Here is an 18,011-nt window from a genome sequence, read left to right on the forward strand (position 1 = left end):
AATAAGTTACTATTAATAAGTTTCAATTACTCAATTACTACAATAGGAGAATGTATTCGATGTGCTTGGTGCACCGTACACCGGACATATCAAAATCTTCCGTGTATTGCACGCGTGGAATGGACGGTTCTAATGATGCACCGAGCACACTAAATATATTCTCGTACAATATGATGTGGAAGAAATTGAGACCATGTTCCGACGAGTAAATATTCGTTGTGCCGGATGCACTATGTATATGGCACATCACAATCGTTCGTGCACAATACATAGGCATTGGAAAGTTAGCTCAATTCCTGTGACGACCCTGGTTTTTAGGCCAACGTGTCCTGTGATGAACCGAAGATTGACCCGATAACGGATCCGATATGCGGAAGGGAAAACAGAAAACAAGACTCTAAGAAGTCAAAGTGACATTCCATGAGGTCGTGGAACTCAATGAGAACTAATACGGAAGCAAAAGGTAAAAAATATGACAAATAAGCCCCTAGGGGCAAAATAGTCATTTTACATAGAAATGACGTCCCTAGAATGTAAATTATTCTCGAGACATATCCATGACTTCCCGTGAAGTTACGAAGCTCAAAAGAAAGTAGCGGAAGCGAATTACAAGAAAATCGGACAAAAATAGCCTCAAGGGCAAAATGGTCATTTCTGAAAAATGTGGATTCAGGTACCACCGAGCACACCGCTGGAAAGACAACAAAAAAATAATCAGGATGGACTCAAGAATCGCAGGATTTGAGTCCGGACGAAGGAGAAGCGGCCTGCCGAAGAAAACGAGCACTTAAGGTTAAAAGGTAAACTGGTAATTATCCAGAAAGATCCGGGTGCAACTGAGTACACCATTGGAAAGACAGTGAAAAATTAATCAAGTTCAAAAAAAAGTTCACTCGATTTGGAGTCCGGACGAGAGAGAAACGAAGGTTTGAAGTTGAGACGTCGCGGCGGCCTAACGAAGGCCATGGCGCACACGGCGCCCATGCACGAGGCCACCGGCGCCCAATGGCATGCACAAGCTGACAGCAAGAAAAAAAAAAAAAAAGTGAGGTTCCAGAACTGAGGCTTGAAACGGAGGTCAAGACGAGTTTTTCTGGAAAAACACGAAGAAAAAACCCTCCTCAAAATTGAGTTTTCTACGTGACTCGCTAGGGAATTAAAAAAAAAAAATGCAATGTAGAGTGCCCGAAATACCCCTCCATAAAATTTGGTCATGGAGGTCCAAAAAGCTGCTAAAAAAAAAAAAAACAAAAAGCTGAACTTTGCGATGGATTTCTGAAAAGAAACCCTCCCTAAAATCACGTTTCATAAGGTCTTATAAATCATGTTTGAAGTGTGGCCAAGGGCCAAACGGTAATTTGAAATCATTTGTAAATTTTGATTTTCATGTTTTCCATTTCAAGTCCATTTTTGCCTTTTCGGTCGTTGGGGGGTCGGATTTTGCATCGGTGGTATTTTTAAGTCGTAGACCATTGTAGCACGTCCAAATAGGTAAGTTACGTTTGCGTGTATGGTCGTTTTCGGGCAAACCTTCTCCTTTGGTGAAATGAGCCTCCTATGGATTCATTTTGTACTTTTGTTGCATAATCTGATCTAGGGGCATTCTAGACCTTTCACTTCAGTTTTATTTTCTTCTTTCGACATGGTCGCTTAGAAAACGTGATTTTAGAGGGGGTTCTTTTTTGTATTTTTCCAGAAAACATCGTCTTGGTATCGGAAATACATCGCAAAGTTCAGCTTTCTGTTTTTTTTTTTTTTAGCAGCTTTTTGGACCTCCATGACCAGATTTCATGGAGGGGCATTTCGGAAATTTTACATTTTTTTTTATTTCCCTCGCGAGTCACGTAGAAAACTCAATTTTGAGTGGGTTTCTTCTTCGTGTTTTTCCAAAAAAACTCGTCTTAACCTCCGTTTCAAGCCTCAGTTCTGGAACCTCACTTTTTTTTTTCTTACTGTCAGCTTGTGCATGCCATTGGGCGCCGGCATGGGCGCCGTGTGCGCCATGGCCTTCGTCGGGCCGCCGCGACGTCTCAACTTCAAACCCTCGTTTCTCCCTCGTCCGGACTCCAAATCGAGTGAACTTTTTTTTTGAATTTGATTAATTTTTCGCTGTCTTTCCAACGGTGTGCTTTGTTGCACCCGGATCTTTCTGAATAATTACCAGTTTACCCTTTTAACCTTAAGTGCTCATTTTTCTTCGTCAGGCCGTTTCTCCTTCGTCCGGACTCCAAATCATGCGATTCTTGAGTCAATCCTAATTATTTTTTGTCGTCTTTCCAGCGGTGTGCTCAGTGGCACCCGAATCCACATTTTTCAGAAATAACCATTTTGCCCTTGAGGCTATTTTTGTCCGGTTTTCTTGTAATTCCCTTCCGCTACTTTCTTTTGAGTTCCGTGACTTCACAGGAAGGCATGGATGTGTCTCAAGAATAATTTACATTCTAGGGATGTCATTTCTATGTAAAATGAGTATTTTGCCACTAGAGGCTTATTTGTCATATTTTTGACCTTTTGCTTCCGTATCAATTCTCATTGAGTTCCACGACCTCATGGAAGGTCACTTTGACTTCTTAGAGTCTTGTTTTCTGTTTTCGTTTTTGCATATCGGATCCGTTATCGGGTCAATCTTCGGTTCATCACAGGACACGCTGGCCTAAAAACCAGGGTCGTCATAATTCCGACAACCATTAATGGGGTCGAAAATACATCACTCACCAAAATTTCCCGCCCTTTTTTTTATCCAATTTCCTAGGGCTGATCAAGGATTGGATCAGTTCGGTTTGGGAGTAAAGTTCAATCCAATCCGGTCCCCACGGATTGGTGAAATTTGGAACTGAACCTGTGGAGACCTTCAATCCAAACCAAACTGATCCGTGAAATAGCGGATCGAATCGGTTCGATTTTTACGGATTGGGCTTTTCAAATAGCCAAATATGATTACACTTTATGGCCGATTAAAATCTCAAATTAATAATTACAAATTAATGATTAAAAACCTGTAACTAACTTTTTAACATATATCATCACAAACTTAAATTACCTAATAACAAAATAAAGTTGTAAATCATCAAAAAGTGAAAATAATATTACACTACCAAATATAAATTATCCAAATAAAACAAAACAAAACACTTAAATAGTAGCACATTAGCTCATTAGTATAGAAAATATATATATATATATATATATATATATATATTAAATAATGAATAAAAAAATAGAAATACAGTAAGTACATATATAATATATTAATATATAATTAAGGTAACAGATCTGATCGAATTGGTTAACGGATCGATCGGTTTTTCCAGGCCTAATCCATTAACCGAACCGCGAATAGCGAATTGCTATTTTTCTAAATCATCATCGAACCATGAGATCCGAAAATCGAACCGAACCACACAGATCAGACCGGATTGACGGATTATTTGCTCACCCCTAATATTTCCTCTCTTTTTTTTTTTTCCCATCGCAAGGGGGGCAGAAACCATAATTTTTAGCTTAAATTAGTTTTTCAACTGCAAGGGTCATTCAAAAAATTTAAACGACGCCATACGTTCCTTGGTTCTATCATTATTATTATTATTTTTCAAACATCGCTTGACTTTACCCAAATGATGCCTTGTGCCTTATTTGGGTCGCCAGTGACCCCCTATATGTATACTTCAATTCACTTCAGCTCATCATGTTTGAGTTTTATTCATTACGCACCCCTATATATATACTTCAATTCACTTCAGCTCAACATATTTGAGTTCTATTCATTAAGCACTTCATCCTTAAATCATTTGTTTTGTGATCTCTCAGCACCGGGCAGGACGGAGGATGGCCCTCACAAATAATAATAATAATAATTTGTTAATAGCCCTTACAAATTGTTATTTTGTAAATAAATCCCGTATTTGGCCCCTCAATTTTTTTTAAAAGAATTTTATTTGTTGGCCTCAACTATAATAAGTTTAGAAATAAGTATAGCTCATATGTTTTCAAAATTCATCGCAATTTTTATTAAACCTTTTTAGCCTTATCTATTTTTAGTAATTTTTATTAAACCTTTTTAGCCTGATCTATTTTTAGTAATTTTAATTAAACCTTTTTAGCCTTATCTAAGTTCATTCTTCATAGTCCTTAATGCAACATGTAATTATTATATCTATTTGCATTTGAACATATATATATATATATATATATATATATATATAAGTATAGATATTCAGTGGGGTCTAATATATATCTAATAATTATTAATTAGTAATTTGAGAATATACTTTCAAAATTTGCAGAAGTGCTGTTATATTTATTTTAACTTAATCACGGCTATCCGGAGGCGGTGTGTTTTTCATAAAATTGTTTCATATAATTTAATTTCTAAATATATTATTTTATCAAATAAATGTTTTATGTGATCAAATAAGAAATAATCTAAGCACCAAGACGAATAGATTAATAGAATTGTCAAATTAATGACATTTATTTATCTAATTACTAACTATGCGTTGTGCGGTCTTCAAGCAAATTTTTCTTCTTAAGATTAATTAATGAAATAATTAAATTAAATCCATGGTTTAATCTTGATGGTCTCCTATGTCATGCCTGTAGCCTCAAAATACAGCTCCAAATAGGAAATTCTCTAACTCCCTTGTTGCCCGGTTCCCATTGTAGCTCTTAGGCTTGGGAAATATCAACCTATGGTACTACTATCCCGTACTGGACACCGCTGTCCTTAGTGAGCCCAATGGATTCTTACCACTAGTCCAACTAAATGTCTTAAGCCAGATTGGAGATGGCAAAAGTGTAGGTTGAGATTGATATTTCCAAGACACTTGTATGTATAGAAGTGGGCCTCCTAGAAAGTATGCCATCTTAAGCTATAAATATAATGTATCTTTATACAAAAAAACCTTAGTGAACAAACCAGAAGACACATTGAAGAAGGAAGTCCTAGTAAATACATAATGCAGCAGCAAGGGAGATCATTAAATTAGGACATTACCCAGTAGCTTTGTTGGTAGAGTGCCCAGCTCCCCGAGTGGGTGTGCCATGTTGATCAATGAAGATCAGACGCAAACTTAATTTCGCAGAGATATCAAAACTGGAATGAGGGACTACTAAAAAATGAATGATTCCTGTAATGCTAATTCTCTCCGCAATATTGCCAAAAAGATGAAATACTGAAGAATGGTAAGCATGTTAAATTCATCAAAGTGGGAAAATAGGTCCAACCAAGTGCTTAATTGATTGAAAGAGGAAGTTGATATAAGACTCCATTTCAAAGCCAATAATGTTCTGAATACAAACATGACACCCAAAAATCTAACAATTGATGGATTTTTGCTCCAAACCTTACTACAATGTAAAGGCAATCTAAACATAATTGGGGTAAGGAATTTCATAGGATTTTCAACTCAAATATGTCCAACTAGTAAAAACATAATGCAGAATCAACCCAAAATACCCATTTCTAGATGCTAACCAGTTCAAACCATTAGCAGAGATAATTTCATAGCATGTATTAGGTTGAGATTCCTAGGGTCTAACACATGGGAAAGCCATGGATATTTCATATATACTCCCCTAGTACTTCTTAAAATTTCGGGGAAACAAGATTTACCACTCTGTACTAATTACTATACACACACAATTTACTATCAAATTATATTGTTTTGCCCAATTTCTTCAAAGTAGTTGCTGGAATGACATTTACCACTAAACCATTGTCAACCAACACCCTATTAATTGGCTAACCTTCAACCCACACTTTAACATACAACGGCCTCAACTGCTGTGTCATGGCCAAAGGTGATTTTTCAAAGATGATTTTATCGGCCTCAGTTGGCTGGCCTTGAGAGACCAATCCTACCCCGGCCAATGAACTCTTTGAGTCATTCTTGATTTCTGAAGATTGAGCCTCATCCTTAGGCTCGGCTGACTTAACATCCCTGTTCCTCATTGGCTTTGTCCTTGCTTCAAACACAGAAGGTAAAACAAATACCATATTACAATTTACCTCATCCGGAAGGGAGCCAAAGCGAATTCTGTACTTAGCCGCATGCTTTGGATCTTGATCTGGCTGATCATATTTCTCCTCATAAGAGGATGTCTTATTCCCAAAAGATATAGCAACCTCCATGTCTTCAGCCTTCCCTGGTTCATCCTCCTTAACTGGTTGAACCTACTCGATTTTATCCTCTTTCCTTCTAAGTTCTGCATTTTTCCTTTGCATCATCCTTTTTTGAGTACGTGTAGAAGGCTGCTTAGGAAACTTCGGATGATTCACTCGAGTCCATCTGCCATAGTCAACTGAAGGAGGTCTGACCGTTCTTAAACGGCTAGATTCTTTCCCCTTTTGAACCCATATTTCTGACTGAATTATTGATTTCCTTTTGAAGCTAGGATAAGAATGTTGCTCTGGTAGAACTCTATCGGCCACAAATCTTTCTGACTGAATGATTCTTACTGCCCTTGGCCCGTTCTCTCTGAATATTGGTCGATTAAATTCTTCAAGACTCTGTCTAGGTTGATAACCCAACCTTTCATGGACACTGTGCTTCTTGGTTAATTAAAAATAGATCCTCTTATCTTGATTATTCCTACGGCCTTTGCAACTTGGGCAACAGCCATGGCTGATGAAGGCAATTTGAGCCTCCCCTCAACTGATTTTCTAAGTCCTTTACCCTTTGCTCATCGTTGCAGGCTGATGATGAACTATCAAGAATTTTTGGTAACCTTTCTTGCCTACCATTATCAGCAGTTTTTTCAAGTACCAGGCTGATTACATTGGTGTTTATAATATTAGGGAATGGATCACCATCTACCCCTATCACGTCTGGCTTCTTTCCAGGAAATTTCAATACACCTTCATCAATTATTTTCTACAATACATTTTTAAATACATAACAACTGTTAGTAGTATGATTCCATGAATTATGAAATTTGCAGAACTCTTTTCCTTTGGATTCAGTGGCTGATGGTATATTGTGTCCTTTTGGCAGAACAATTTGTTTGTCGGCCAACAAATGATCAAAAATTTGTTCTGTTTTGGCCAAGTCAAACATATAAACCTTACCAGTATCGGCCATACCCTTCCTGGTAAATGAAGTCGATGGCTGAGTACCACTGGTAGATGCCTTCAGTTTTGTTAAAGCCTTACATACGTAAGGCTTCTTAATAATAATTTCAGCAAGATTAGCATCATGATCTTCTTCTTCAACCACATCGGTTGAAAAAACTTCATAATTGGGATCCCTATAATACGTACCTTTCAAGAAATTCTTTCGTTCCTTTTCCTCCTTGAGGACCAACTCATACCTGGTAGCTTTCTCGGCCATGTCATACATGTCACGAAATAGGACTCCTTCAAACCTCTTCCGGAGTTCAAAATTAAGGCCGTTCAAAGCTAAACGGATGTACTCCTGTTCTGGAAGAGGTACATAGCATTTTAATCTTGCCCTCCTAAACCTTGCAATAAATGTCTCGACCGATTCACTAGGAAATTGGGTCAGCCTAGATAAATCGACCAGAGTTAGTTCTGTCTCTATGCGGTAGAACTGATTGTGAAATAACTCCTGCCTTAAATAATGGGAGGTTGTGGAGCAAAAATTGACTAAGGCATTCCCAATGGAACTTGGCCTTGTTGTTGTGGTGGAATGAAAGGTCTTGGCATGTCTAATGGTACTTGAATATTGTCATGATGCATATTAGGGTGAAGGATGTCTTGTTGGTCTATGTGACCAAGGTCCTCCACACGGTCCTCATTGATGTCTTCCATTGATGAAATGGAAGAACTAAAATTACCCCTTACCTTAGAATTACAAACAATTGATTCAAGATCAAATTAAATGGGACAAGAGTAGGATTTAACGACCTATGACCATGCATGCACAAACAAAATAAAAACAAGTAACAAGCAAATAACAATCACTTCTCCTCCACAACAAATCAATAATCAACAATCCTCCATATACAATGATCCCATGCTTTGACCAATATGCAAGAAATATTAAATTGCCTCCACGCGGGCTCACGATTTAACTAGAGATAGAGTTTAGAGAAGCACACAAAAGGTCCTTAAGCAACTTCAAATGATTTTTTTTAAAAAAAATTTCTTTGCCTTGCTTTGCTTTGCAATTTTTATTTTATTTTTTAGCTTTTTATGCTCTTGCATAGCTTTGCTTGGCTTGGTTGCTTTTTTACTCTAGAGTCCTTTTGTTTCACCCTTTTTTACTCAACTCACCTAGCCAATGAAGAGCAAACGCAATAAGTAACCAAAACAAAATAAAAATAAAAACAAGATCAAAAGAGTACCAATTCCTAATTAATTTCCAAATGCGACGGTGCCAATCCCCAGCAACGGCGCCAAAACTTGGTGTGGTGTCGTCCGGTGCACCAAATTGCATGCAAAAGTGTGTAGTGTGGCCAAATTTAAATTTAGAAAATGCCACTACCACTTCCAACTAAAAATATAGCTAGAGTGAGTAGGGATCGTCCCAATGGAAAGGAGGTATATTTGTGATGGAAACTAATGTCGGATTAGTAGGTTGAGTGATCAAAGATTGATTGGTGATTGATTAATTAAACTACAATGCAATTAAAGATTAATGCAAGTAAAAAGAGTAGTCTAGAAAGTAGGGAAAAGATATAGGAGAGAGAGGTCTTGGGGCTTAGAGCCACCACTAAGCTTCACTTCATCAAACACTAGCAATTGTACATCAATGGAGAAATTTAAATTGTAACTTGTGTGTGTGACATCAATTGAAACTAAGCAAGGATGACAAATAAGTATAGATTGTCTTGCTAATTTTAATGAATAGCACAACCTATCAAATGAGATAAATATCCATTCAATTAAATCATAATTAATGCATACACAAATATCTAGAGACATACACTCTTTGCATTCACAAGTATGGAACATCAAGAAATAAGAATGGATTGTTCACTTACGGAAGATATTAAAGCAATTACACTACAACTAGGCTAGAGATATGAAATTAAACTAATTAAACTAGAGATGTGATACAATCCATCAAGAAACAAGTATGAAAGTGTTCCATTAAGCACCATGCCTTGACCATCACTAGATCAACATCATCAACACACATAGACATGCATCAACTTCATTAAATCTAGAGATAAAAACATGAACATTAATTCTAGCATACACAGACATATGACTAGAGCCAAATGATCAATTGAAAGCATTAATCCATACAAATCAAGTAGAAATCACAATATCTATATTTATTCATGGTCAAAACATCTATTACAACTAAAATCCCCAAAAATACACAAAAGCTAGGTTTGAGAAGTAAGCCTAGGGGCTATCTCTAGCCCCAAGACAAGGATTTAGCCACTCATTATAGTGGACATAGAACCCTTAAGGGCTAGCTTGGAGGTTGGCATCATCATCTTCATCCTTACTTTCTTCTCCAAAACCTTAGTTCTAGAGAAAGGAACATTTCTATAATTGGTAATATCTCTATCTCTCTTTTATGATATAATAATTGTTCAATAAATCAATTACATACTCCTTTGAGTAAGGACCAAGTCAGAATTACAACCTCTGATTAGAGGAAATTTGCAGCTACACAAGTTAGGTAGAAATTGGTGCGCTCGGGAATTAAACAGCTCACTGCCAGCAGGCACTTCGATCGATCAAAGATTTTCGATCCATCAAACACTGAGCTTCGATTGATCGAAGCTGACGTGGCTCAAAAATATCCTCCAAGCTTTATCCAATTGGCTGAGCTGGCACCGCCTCATTTCGATCGATTGTAGATTACTTCGATCGATCGGGACTCCCCTTCGATCGATCGAAGTTCTTCTGGTGCATTTTTCTTGGCTTCTTTCCCACTTTGCTCCTTAGCTCCAAAATTGAGCTAAATGGCTCTTGTTAGCCTGTTTGAACTTTATTAACCTGAAATAGACAAAAACACAAATAAGTATCTAAGACATGAAAGTAAGATAGATGAATGGACTAAAATACCTTAGCTTAGGTGCTAAAATGCGTCACTTTTGAGCAGTCATCATATATAGCTCCCTTTAGCTGATAAAAAAGATCATCAATCCTGCGCAAAGGATACTTGTTACGAATAGTAACCTTATTAAACTCCATGTAATCTATACACAGGTGAAGTGAACCATCCTTCTTCTTCCACAAACAACACTGGCGCTCCCTAAGGTGAAGTACTCCTACGAATAAAACCTTGACTAAGCAATTGTTGAATCTGATCTCTCAACTCACGCATCTCTATTGGTGCCATCCTGTATAGTGCCCTAGCAATAGGCGTAGTGTCTGGAGCTAAATCAATAACAAAGTCTATCTCTCGACTAGGTTACCCTGGAATCTTTTGAAAAACATCAGAAAATTCCTGTACAACTGGTATGCTATCCAGTGACACGGTAACTTCTTCCCCAGTCTCCTCCTCCATATAAAACAAATAAGTGCTAGAAACCCCGTTAGAATGCGGCATAGCAACCACATTCATATCTTGACTAGGTATAGTGAAAATAATATACCTATCATAACAATTAACTTGAGCATGGTAATGAGATAACCAATCCATCCCAAGTATCACATCATAAGTGTGCATGCCTAGGACCAATAGATTGGCTAGAAATCTAAGTCTACCAATATCTAGTGTCATAGGCCCTTCACTCTCTTTTAAAATAGCTGTATTGCCCATAGGTGTAAAAATACCATGAGGTCTATCGTACACTCGCGTTGTCATCCTAGATAATACAACAAAAGTACTAGACATGAATGAATGTGTAGCACCGGTATCAAATAAAACATGACTAGATCTACCATGAATAGGAAACATACCCTCCACAGCCTGAGGTGCCTGAACATCGTGTGGCATAGGGTTTGCCATAATGCAACTACTGTGGTACCTGTCCCTAAGGCTGCACCTGTTGTCCTCGTACTTGTCCTGCTTTAGGACACTACCTAGAAGTATGACCAAACTCTTCACAAGTATAGCAACTACCCTTGAAGGTGCTAAACTGTCTTTTTTACAATCCATCTTACAGAATTGATTCCCACAAGTTTCTTTTATAAACTCATTGGTAATCGTCCCATCTCAACACAACGTACCTATAAGCAAATATTTGTTTGCTTACATAAATACCATTCACTCCACTGTGATACTCCTTTATTATCACAACCTACACTTTCCAATATAATTTAATAAAACCATTTATACAAATATCACTAAAATGCTCTCATGAAACACAATAGAGATACCAAAACCACCAGTTCACTTTATTAAGAACTTCTTTAAATCATAAACTTCCAAAAGAATAATCATAATATATTCTTTAAAATAATACTAGTGTACGTGATTAAACCAGTACTACGCTTCTAATAATACCTCCACTAATACTAGTAATAAAATATCACTCTTAAAAAAGCATTCATCCTTGAATTCTTGTACCCTCCTTCTTGGATGCTCCAGTATCTCCTCTATTTTGATCTTCTTCGGGGTCCTCTTTTCCACTTGACTCAGCTTCAAGCACCACCAAAGTTGTGTTGGGTCCATAGTATGGTGACTAATCTCGCACACTAGAAATCTTCCTTGGCTTATACTCTGAAACAACACCTATTGGAAACAATTCCCTAGTCTCCAATTCTACCTTCTTAGTCTGCCTTCGCAAAAGAATCGTCGGAGTAATCGTTTTCTTCTTTGGGTCCTTCTTTGCTTTTATCATGGACCACATCCTTTCTTAGTGCCAATCATTCTGAAATTACAGAATAAAATTGACATCAGTACGTTCTAAGCGGACCGTAAAGGAATACAACGAATCCTAAACTTAAACTCTAAACAAAAGAATACGCTACGCGGAAGTCTTAAAACTATAGATCCCTAGAGACACTTGAACCTGGAGTGCTCTAATACCAATTGTGATACCCCTCCATTCTAGAGTTACGAGTGATCAAGTCCGAGCACAGATCCAAGGGATACCAAACAATTAAGTATATAAATAAGCATTTGATTACAAAAGAAATAACTAAGAATAAATAAATAGTAGAAAAGACACTAAATAATAAATCCTTAACTTAATAAATTATTAATCCTCTAAATACGTAATATCCAAAACCTTTAATATCATTACAACTCGGGAATCCATCTAGTGGACCCCTAATGATAACCCAACTGAACCAACTGAAAATAAACATAATCCGAAATTAAAACATAAAGAGAGTCCTACGTAGAATCGTTAGAATGATATGGACTGTCTCTGCTCAGCACGAACAAGCTCTATGTCTGGAACTGACGAAATCCTGAAATATAATAATAGTGGGTCAGGCCTACAAACAAGTTCTTTCTACGACAACCCAAACAGAGACCGGAGAAACTATATATCTATAGCTAACCCATGCAACAACTATATAGTCCATAATACATATACACACTAAAGGAATCTCACTAAACTATAGGTTTGCCTCAACCTGAATAGTAGGCAACATGCAAAACGAACATATAGTGGGCATGAGTACCTAGACCTATTAGGGCACACAACTACACTATATCTAATTACACATTCCTGGCGATTTACACATCCTAACCACTGATCCTAAGGCTCAAGCTCATATCATGACATATAATTAGATATATATATAATCCATCATATCCAGTATAAAGTAATCATCTAAAGTAATTTGCTATAAGTCATTCAACTTGTTTAGTTAACCTGACTTGAATATAAGGAGTACTTGACATTTTAGTTAATCCATTCCCTTGTACAAAAATAGGTGGGACTTAACTTCTTTGGTTAATCCATCTCTAGAATGCCACCGTCTCATACCGGTGCATTAAACCACATAATCCAACAAATTAATGTAACAATTAAAGAAATACATTAAACAATCCAGAAATAACCATAATAATATCATATCAAGTTATCACAAAATAGGAATAACTTATTATTTATTTAAGCTTCTTATATCATATATCTTATACATGCTGATATTTTTTTATACAGTCAAATAAGCAATCTCAATATCCAATTCATCCTACACATTTAATCTTAATTGTTAGAATAATTTAAAAGATTAAATCCATTCGTTTGTTTAAAACATTCAAATAGCAAGTATCATTATGATCTAGTCTATTTAAATTTATTTAAACCCATACCTTGTCCCTATTTAATGTTCAGGACCCTTCAAAATCAATTAAGATTTATTTAACACTATTTCTGAAAATCTTCCAGGTAAAGCTTAAGCTTTTGTCCTAATTGCTCGAACTTTCTGTCCAAGGCTCGAGCTTCCTGTTCGTTGCTCGAGCTTTACATCCCAGGCTCGAGCTTTACATCAAAGGCTCGAGCTTTTCACCTATTGCTCGAGTTTTTCCTTTTAGGCTCGAACTTTTCCTTTTAGGCTCGAGTTTTACAACCATGGCTCGAGCTTTGCCTCCAAGGCTCATGCACTATAACAGCAGATCGAACACTGTTACGCGAATCTGCCCAAAATTCTACTACAAAATTATTCTTTATTATTTAAGGATTCTAAGGCATGTTTCTAGGTTCTATCAATACTCAGATATGAAAACACATCATTTAAAACATGTATAAATTCATAAAGAAAACAAATCAAATTTATAAATTTATCAATTCATACCACAAGAACAACCATGAAAATAATTAAATTTATAAAACATAATTTCTAGATCAATTAATTATAAATTCCAGTTTTAATTATTCTTTAAATAATCCTAAAATTATACTAAAGATATAAATTCCACAGATCAAATGATAAGTATAGAACAAGAAGTTGCCTTTAGGGATTTGATAAAAATCATAGCTTCCTTCTTCTTCCTCCTCTTCCTTCTTCTTCCTTCTTTCTCTCTCAAAAATATTACGTGATATATTTCTAATCCTCTTTTCAACCCTATAGTAATATATTTATAAACTAAATACTAACCCTACTCCTTTTCCCAATCCACATCAATTTAATAAAGAAAATAATAAAATTAAAATACTAAAAATATAACTAAAATATATGTTACGTATAATCTATGTATATTATTTTTATATGTTTAAAATAAATATATCAAATTATCACTAAAGGACTTTCCTTATATATATGTGTATATATGTGTGTGTGTGTATATATATATATATATATATATATACACTATTCATGGGTAATTATTCGTACCCATTAAACCTCTTATCCAAGTAATCCATGGAACCCAATTGGTTGGCCCATGCCTCCTATCCATAACCATTAGAATAAATTAAAATAAAATAAAATAAAATAACCATTTAAAATATTTAATTCCTAATCATTAATTACCAGAAAATGCCTTACATTTAAGCAAACAAATACACATAATCAAACAATTTATATAAACAATTAAACAAATAGCAAAGAAATCAAATAAAAAGTAAAACACAATTAAAAATAATTAATAAAATACTAAAATTATCCTTTTAAAATTAAGGGTATTATACTGTTGAACACCTGAAAAATAATAGTGGGTCAGACCTACGAACAAGTTATACTCTACTACAGTCTAAACAGAGACCCAATACGCAGATACATCTTAGACAACTCAATAATAGCTACATAGTCTATATATATATATATACACACACACACTATAGGATGCTCACTGGACCACAGGTCGGTCTCAACCTGAATAGAATGCAACATCCAAATCGCACATAAAGTGGGCATGTGTACTTAGACTAACCAGGGCACCCAGATGTCTACTATATCCAGTTATCCATCCTAGGTAATATACGCACCCTAACCATAATCTTGAGACTAAAGCTCATATTATGGCTCATAACTATATATATATATATATATATATATATATATAATTCATCCTAATCCAGAACATAAAATGAGCATCCAATATGTCATCCAACTGTTCCATTGATCTGACATGAATATAAGTAGGATTTAACATTGTAGTTAATCCATTCCCTTATTCCAAAATAGGTAGGATTTAACGTTTTGAACTAATTCATCCCTAATATGCCATTGTTTCATACCGATGTATATAATCCACAAAATCCAATAATTGACAGAACAAAATAAGTAGTTCATCAATTAAAATCCAGAGAATAATATAATGAAATTCAGATTAATAACTGAGTACATCATATTGAAATATTCAAGAGTATATTCAGATTAATCCATTTAACTTGCTAGAATAACGACAAGCAATTAAATCCACCATAACCATTGACATCATGCAAATCAATATTTAAATTTCATGATGTCCAATATCTTAGTATGATAGCATAAATTAATAATTCTGGGACTTTAACATGTTCATATAAATCATTTAAAACCCCCACTAAAGTTCAAGAACATGTTTTAGCCCCTGAAGTCAAAGAAAAATACTAAAACTACACCTACTGGTGTATTTCAGCAAGGGAGCCGCCTCCCCAAAAGAGGGAGTCGGTTCTCCCTTTTGTGGAGCCGGCTCTCTCCCATGGAAAGCCGGCTTTACTTTTTGTGGAGCTGGCTCTCCATGAGGGAAAGCCGGCTCTCTCTCTTCTAGAGCCGGCTCCCTCTTTTGGAGAGTCGACTCTCTTTCTCCCAGAGAGCCGTATGCTGTAATCCGTCATCTTCCTCGCCTCTGGTGATGTATAGAACCCTCTATAATATTTTGTTAAGGTTCCTAGGGGTTCAATCTATGTCCCAAATAATCCCAGAAACTCATAAAAATATAGTATGCATCATTAACAATAATTTAAAATACATAATATGAAACACTTGATACGATACGTCAATTTTCAATTAATAACACATAAAACAGTTAAAATTCTAAATTAAAATGCATACAAGATCAGTTTTAATGTCCGATTAAATCCTGGAGATTATCTAGGCATGTACAGAACACAAGTTTAAGGGAAGGAGTAAGAGAAAAAACTTGTCTTAGAGATTTTCGATTAAAATCTCAAGTCGTCTTCCTCAATTTTTCGGCAATCCTCGACTATTCTCAACTCCCTTGTTGCCCTTGGTTCAACCCACGAGCAAGCTAGCTTCAAAACCTCTTCTTGGTTTAGCCTTTGTTCTTGGCCAAAACCCTAATTCGTTCTCTCAGTTCCCTCCGAAACCTCTCTGTTCTTTCTCTCTGCCTCCACTGTTACGTGAATAGAGTTCTAAAACCCTTGGCAGACATATAATGATATATTTATAGGCAATTCTAATTTAACCTAATTTTATTTCCCAAAGGAAAAAGAAAAGAAAAATAAACTAAATATATATTAAATATATCGGCACCCTAATCCAACGTGACAACATATATATATATATATATATATATAAACCTTTATAAGTATATAATAGATAGCATATACTGAAAATCACAATTAATGTAACTATTAATTATAATTAATAAATAACATAATCTTATATACATATATACCCATATATATATGTATAACTATCAATGGATAAAACCATACCCATTAATCTAATATCCAAGTAGTCCATGAGACCCAAATGGTTTGTCCATTATTACTGTCTACGTTCATCCTTAAATAAAAATTTAAAATAAAATAAAATAAACATTGAAATGATTTGTTTCTTAACAAATAAGCTACATACTATTTAATAAAACAAATAAACAATTATTTCAATTACCACATAAGCATACAATTAAGTTAAAACAAATAATTCAATTAAACAATTAGCCAATTAATCAAATAATGAATTTAAAAATGCACTTAAATAATTAATTAAAATATCAAGATTATCCTTTTAAAATTAGGGGTATTACAATTGTGATCATTTCCCAAAAGGGAAATCTTGGAGAACAAAAGGGACTTTGGATCTAGTCCATTCAGATATTTATAAGCCTATAAATTCGACATCTAATGGTAATAAGAAGTATTTTATTACGTTCAATGACGATTATAGTCGTAAAACGTGGGTCTATTTCTTACAGGACAAATCTGAAGCTTTTTCAGCATTCAAAAGTTATAACGCCCTTATCAAAACTCTTCAAACTAATCGTGATAGAGAATACAACCCATGAGAATCTCCAAATTTTTGTGAGATGCATGGCATTAAAAGGCAACTTACAGCAGCCTACATACCATAACAGAATGGCATGTTCGAGAGGAAAAATTGTAACGGCCCGAATTTCCATAGCATGGAGCGTTGTGAGTAACCCGAAAACCAGACCCTATAACGAATCCTAAATGCGGATGCGGAAACGAATCAAAGAGATCACTAGAGGACATTCCTCCTTTAGGACAACAAAAGAAATCCAATAAGAGTCAACAAGACTTGACTCAAAAACATAAGCAGAAGCCTTGAATAAATATGAGGCAATCATTCTAAGAATGATCATAATCTAAGATGGAACATCAAACAAGGTTACCTAGTCATGAATACAAAGTGAAATGGGGCAAGGGAAAGGAGTAAAAATAGAGTTCATTGAGTCCAAGCAAGGGTGCTTAGGACATGCATGTGTGCACTGTGTTGAGCTAGTGTGTGTGTGTAAAGGCTGTGAAAACTAGTGCTTCAACTTGTACAAGGGTGTGTGCTGAGTGTAAGACAGCTAAGTGTATAACTACTTGCATACAACTAGTGAAATTTTTATTGGCTGGCCAAGAACTAAGGTTTTTCCCTATTGAGAGGGTTTCCTTGTATATCTTGTGGTTAATGTATTTGCATGTCATCATTGATAGTTCAGTGAAAAAGAAGAATTTGATTTAGACTAATTCACCCCTCCCCCTTTTGGTCTTACAAATACAATAGTTGGTTAGATTCACCAACTTACACTTGAATTAATATATCTCTGATATATTATCTTTCACATTCAAAAGATAAAAAAAGTTTGTGTGAATTAATAAGCTAAGTCAAACATAAGCGAAAAGTGGGAAACGTCATCTTCACCCCTGTCTAAGTCCTATCTTAAGATCCTGACCGTTGTGTTCTTGATTGTGACCTACTACAGTCTCAGTTAGGACCTCTTTAGTTAGACTCACTCCTGAGCTATTTTGATAGATCCCGAATCAGCACTATCCATTACTGAATATTT

Source organism: Cornus florida, unplaced genomic scaffold (genome assembly GCF_030987335.1).
Source record: "Cornus florida cultivar Cherokee Brave unplaced genomic scaffold, ASM3098733v1 CherokeeBrave_3.0.0_Hap2_Chr02, whole genome shotgun sequence".
Taxonomy (NCBI): Eukaryota; Viridiplantae; Streptophyta; class Magnoliopsida; order Cornales; family Cornaceae; genus Cornus; species Cornus florida.